Here is a 6,206-nt window from a genome sequence, read left to right as displayed (position 1 = left end):
TCAGCAATAGAGCTGGTTAAACTATTAGAGAATGTATTTTCTAAAATTCGGAGAAAATAAGTCTTTAAGACAGTGTCAGTTGTTTGAGTTAATGATAGCAGTGGTATATCAGGAAAGCTGCTGCATTCAGTCCTGGCAAAAGAAGGCTACAGACTAAGCAGGATACACTCCTGCAGTGAGAGCTCCGGCATGAAAGTGTCTGTGAAATTTGAAGGAACTTTTTTTCTCCATTTGTTTTTTATTTACATGGCAAGCCAAGCATTTATTTTCCCTCAGCCCTTTGAGAAGAGGGGAATCTGAACACTAGATGGTACAAACCCAAGACTGGCTTGCAGAGGAATGCTCTCTTTAATTGTACATAGGAATACTGGGTTATTCTGAATTCCAAAACCATGCAATTGGTGGATCTGGTCACAAGAGCCAAACTATTAAATGATTAAAGGCCATTTTTTCCAGACAGCACAGGACCGTGTGAGCAAAGGAGGGTTAATTCCAGCAGTTCTGTGCTGTCTCAGCCCTGTCCATGCTGTACAAGTAACAGACCATTAACTCTCCAAAGCAGGAGTTGTAGCAGAGTGCCTGGAAGGTGTGCCACAAACAGGCACACGCATACCATCCACACAGCAGTGCCCACTGCATACCTGAGCAGATATCATCTGTCTTATTATACAGTTAAATTAGTTTTTATCTCTTGTAAAAGTAAGGAGTTCATTTATCTCTTGATTAAAGCCTCTGGTTCTTTTGGCTTGTATTTGATCATGTATTTCTTAAGAATCTTTCCAGAAGCCCCTTTCATTCATAGCGTATTCTAAAACATGAATACCCTTCCCAATCAGTCTTTCATGATGGTTTATCACAGGTCAATTCTGTATCCCAAGTTTTTAATTACTTTACATAAACATACAAATCAAAGGCCCTTAACAGTCTTTGTAACACTGGAGTTAATCTATCATACATGTATCGAGCTAAGCTATAAAATAAAATGACCCTTTTGCTCTTTTTGTATTTATCCCATGAATCTCTGCTGACTTCAGAGCAATTATTTAGGATTTCCATTAGTATAAAGGAAAGCAAAATTGAAGCTTATGTGGATTTTAGAGTGTATTAAGCCACTGAAGTCAATAGAAGTTGGCCTTTGATTTTTTAATACAGCTATTTTTTTCATCCAGAAACACTGTGTAGAGAGGTAGTTTGTAATGCTTATTTGGAAGTACCCAAAGTCATTTGAGCTGCACATATTAGTTAAAAAAGTCCTAGCAACATCAGCCAAACGATTTAAAAGTCTCCAAAACATTGATAACTGCTTTTACCATGTATTTATGTGCACACGTGTTCATAAACATGCAATATGAGGATGCCCAGTGTAGGAATTTGACACTGTAGTATCTTTTAACCTTAAGTATACTTGATGCAGCCCTCCCTTACACAGTCCCTATATGGGCTAAATAAGCAAAAAGACCTATGCTTCTAAAAAAATTCTTCTTTTTTTCCTTTCACAGTGTTTTTGGAGGGATAGGTAGGATGGTTGCTTTAACCTGTGACTTTTTGCCTGTTTCTGGAGATTGTTTTAATAAACTATTTCAAGCTATCCATGGAACCACCTTTTTGTTAATTGGAGGTTGCATTTTTTAGGTGATTGGGAGAATAAGCTGATTAGAAAGTAGACAGGCAGAAAGATTCCTTTGTACTCTACCAAGCAACATCCTGCTTGCTGTCCTTTTGTTGTATTAATAAGTAGTGAATAGTTGATTGTCAAGCTTGAACTCAGACTACAGTAGAGGGATAGTAACATGTAAGATCAAGAGAATTATGTCTGGAATTCTTTGGCCCAGTAACTTCTGTCAGGTGTGGCTTCTGAGGAGCTTCTCTTGGCATACAGTGATGTCACGTAGAGCAGGATTTGGTTCTTACACATCACTTACCTATTCTTGTCTTGCTAGTGTAACACTTGACATAGATTTTATCCATTCTGCAACTTTTTGAGGATCTTGTAATAGATAGGAAACAGTCACATGGTTTTAGGGAATCCTTGATTACTTGCTCTAAAATATTGTGGGTTTAAGAAAAGAAGTGGGGGAGAGGACAAGATGCCCCATGGCTGCATTTGTGGTCAAGATATAAATAGGATGGCATGCAGCCTGACACAATGCGATCTTTATCTGTGGTAGGTGTCCCCACCTCACTACTCCTTTACAAATGAATGGCTTATTTTTGTTACAGTCTTACTGCATTAACTAATGTTTGCAGCACAGAAAGTTTACCCAGCTATAAAGGAGAGAACTTTTCATCAATGAGGCTGCATTTTCTGCAAGGCCATTTTCTGCAGGATTTAAGATTTGGTTGTTTCTTTGTTATGTCTTATCCCTCAAACATGCAGACATAATTGTTATCTATGAAAAGTCGTCTTTGAGAGGGAGGATATATATGTTGCTATCTTGCTAGATAGTCTCTAAAAGTTTCAGAGAGAGATAAATATGCATGAGCTGATTAAGGTGATTAATAGCTACCCAGTTGGTTGGATTAAGATGGTTGCAATTATCCAGTCATGTCCACTGGAAGGCAGCTCAGATATGCAGGTTATTTCGAAGTGATAAAACCCCTTTTGCAGTAGCTGTGAGCTGGAGTAGGAGACATGTAATGTGTTTCTTGGTCAGAACATGTTACTCAAGAGAATGCAACAGCAACCCAGGATAGCATTTTGCCAAAAATATCTGTTCCTTCTATTGAAGCTTCAGTTGTCAAAAGGTGTTGTTTTTTTTTTTTTTTTAATTGGGTTTTCTACTTTTTAATGGGTTTCCATGTCACAGCTGCTTTGGCATCCAAATTTGGATAGGACAAGTAAGTTGGTAAAGGCTTGTTGAAAAAGGGGAGATGGGAAGGAAGGAGGTTAAGTGGCCTTTCATGAGGTTACCATTCTCTTTCTTAAGCTTTGTGGTCACTTACACAAACTGTTCTTGGTGAGGATGATCCATTTCCACTAAAATCCCTAGTGAGAAAGGTAGATTTTTACACCAGAGAAGGCTGTGTACTGTGCACAATTTATGATCAGCTGAAAGATTACTTAAAATAACATGCCAAATTCCTTCTATCCAAAGTTCTGTATTTACTTAGATGCATACTCATACTGTGTTGGATCTGTCTTGTGTTCAGCAGAAAGATGAGTCTACTAGCAGTGGTAAAATAAGCTGACTTTCCTGAGAAACCTACTACAAGGCAACAACTTTGTGTTAGAAATATGCTGTAGAGCTAAGTTTGAATTAATAAATAAAACCAATCTGCATCCTGTTTACTGTATGATTATAAAAACTGTTGATAAATTTCCATTTCTTATGGTTTGATTCTAACAAATGTGTCATTATTATTCATATGCAGAGGGTCAGGCATGTTTGCAGTCAATGATAATTGTCATCACAAAGGCTGCTTTCAACTAGAGTAGGCTCAAGTCTAAAATGATCTGACATTTTGGCCCTAATACTTGATACAAGTGTAAAGCTATGCCCCAGAGAGTACATTACCTCATAATGGCTTTAGATTGCTTTAGGAAATTGATACATTCACTATCTTGCTATGAAGATAGCTATAATATCTTTCTGTATTTGCAAGACTTACTTTTATTAGTGTTTTAGGAATACAGGGCAAATAATTGATACAAGATGACAGTGTTCTGAAGTCAGTGTAGTTACAGGAGGTAGTTGTACCTGAGAGTCACATGCTTTGGGAGTGTCTGTACTATCATAGGGAATTCCATACTATTACATTGTCTTAGTTTAACTAGAGGGTACTTATCTAAACGAACATCCTCGAAAAATGGATCACATACCAAAATGGTTCACACAATATCATCCTTTTCAGGCTTTGGAAGAAAAGTGCATACAGTTTGTACTGTTCATGCTTACCTCTGTCAAGTCATTTTTTGTTTTGTTTTGAAAGTCTGGGGAGTAAAAATGCTCTAAGTATTTGGATATACTTGGGTAGCACAAGGGCTTTTCTTCCTGTAACTGAAATACTAGGATGCTTTTTCAAGTTTACGTGCTGAATGGTTAAATTGAGCATGGCAACACTGTGGTATGAAGGAATCTTGATAAAGTCTCTTGGTGGTAAAAAGTATTTGATTTGTTAATGAATTTTATCAATACACTTCTCTGAATGCTTGTTTCCATTGGATAAAAATTTTCAGTATTACAAAAGGTCCCCAGAACATCAGTTACGGACATATCTTAAGGCTTGTTCTGGGTCTCTCTTGTGAAACTGTCTTCATCCCCTTGATAGTAGTTACATTCCAATTAGAAGAGGGTTTTTTTGTAGTTTGAGGTGGTTTTTTTTTGGTGGGTTTTTGGTGGGTTTTAGTTGTGAGATTTGGGTTGTTTCTTTTTGGGGGGTTTGGGGGGGCAGGGATGTGTGGTGATCTGTTGGTTTTTTTTAGGGACAATAATAATGAAATTACAGGGGGCTGGTCAAATAGCATGTGATTTCCTGACAAGATGATACCCAAAATTCATATAATGTTTTTGTGTGAAGTTGCTTTCTCTGTAATCCTTGGGGTAGCTAGAATTAGTAGCAGCTTAATGAGAGAAAAAGTTCTCTAAGTATCCACTGCTGTTAAAGTATAAAATTAATTGCATGCTTGTTTGGGAAGGGGCTTCACAACAGCTAATTACTAAAGAAAATAAGTCTGTGTAGTGTCTTACTCATGTCACACACTGTGCGTATTTTATTAATAGTAATGAGTTCCTTACAGAGGATCATCTAAGAATGGACAGTGCCACTGTGCTAGACACTGTTACTGGGAGATCAGACAGGTACAGCTCTGAGCAGTGTCTTGTCAAATAGCCAAAGCCTGGGAGGAGTAAAAATCAATTCCAGTAAATAATATGATGGTGATTAATTTATAGCACTGCTATCTTGCTTAAATTGCATTTTTACTGCATTTGGCAGTATTTTGCACTACTACCATGATAAAATAATACACATGCACACATAGAATCCTTCAGTACTCATTGGAGACCCTTATAATCTGTCCTCGTTTCAGGGAGTTCCACAGATAAGATTCCTGATATCCATCTGTAGCTTTGTCTAAGAAAATAAATTGTCAAAGTAGGTTTTTAAACTGGCTTGACTGCATCATTTGCATTGCAGCCATACAAGACTTCTTGTATTGTTCTCAGTTCTTTTCACAAATGGGACAACATAGAAGCAGATTTTTCCACTTCCATTACTCCAGGTTGTGTTGTGGTTTTTGGTTGGTTGTGGGGTTTTTAATGAAAACGCTACATTTTACTTGAACTTTAATGCTGAGTGGAAATATTTTAACACTGCCGTCCATTATGTATTACTAATCCAGTTACCTGCTTCTTAATTCAAAAATCTAGAGTTGCTCATATTCATTCTGAAACTTAGCTGTGGTTAGAAAAAACCCAGTCCTGTTGGGATTGGAATGAATTGAGAGTTTGCTTTTCAGTTTAGTGGCAGCAGAATCAAGCCTTCACTTGTCATTCTACACTGTTCCTGCCTTTCTTAATTCCTGCCTCTTGTTTCTTCATGGCTTCAGTTCTTAAGGAAATTTATAGAACAGTGGTCCTGCTACCAAGACCTATGGCACTCCCCCTATTAATCTTACCCTGTAATAAGAATCAGCTGTTTAATTCTTCCCTTTGTTTTATGTCTCAACCATTTTTTTTGTATTCTGTCAGGACTTTGCTTCTCACCCCTGGTTACCAAGTGGCTTTAATAGCCTCTTGTGATGAACAAAATGCCACATCTATAAATCTTTCTGTCTCAATTCATCCACTGTTTCACTAGATCTGACCTTGAGAAGTTGTACTTGAGCTTTGAGGGCCTCCAGATCTTTAGCTTCTCTCCTGTAGAAAACGTGACTCTATCCCAGGTGCCGTGTATTTGTACACAGTGGAACAAAGCGGTACCCTCTCCTAACCTGACTGAACCTGCTGAGCTCCAAATTATTTGCTTGCTTCTAACTTCACCTACTTTCAGTCTGGTGGTGGCTTACTCCTTAGAAAGGACTGAATGCTTTTTCGTGACAGATTCTTTTTGATAATTGCCCTGTTGCTTATGTGATACAGATAAATTTTAAATGTTCATAACTGAGCCTAAGTAATAAAAAGCTAATGTAGGTTTCTCTCATTGTTTAATAATTAAAACCTTTATCAGCATAAGCAGAGGCCCTTTATGCATCTACTTTTAAATTT

Source organism: Melopsittacus undulatus, chromosome 6 (assembly GCF_012275295.1).
Source record: "Melopsittacus undulatus isolate bMelUnd1 chromosome 6, bMelUnd1.mat.Z, whole genome shotgun sequence".
Lineage (NCBI taxonomy): Eukaryota > Metazoa > Chordata > Aves > Psittaciformes > Psittaculidae > Melopsittacus > Melopsittacus undulatus.
The sequence above is the reverse complement of the archived record's forward strand: the minus strand, read 5'-3'. Positions refer to the sequence as shown.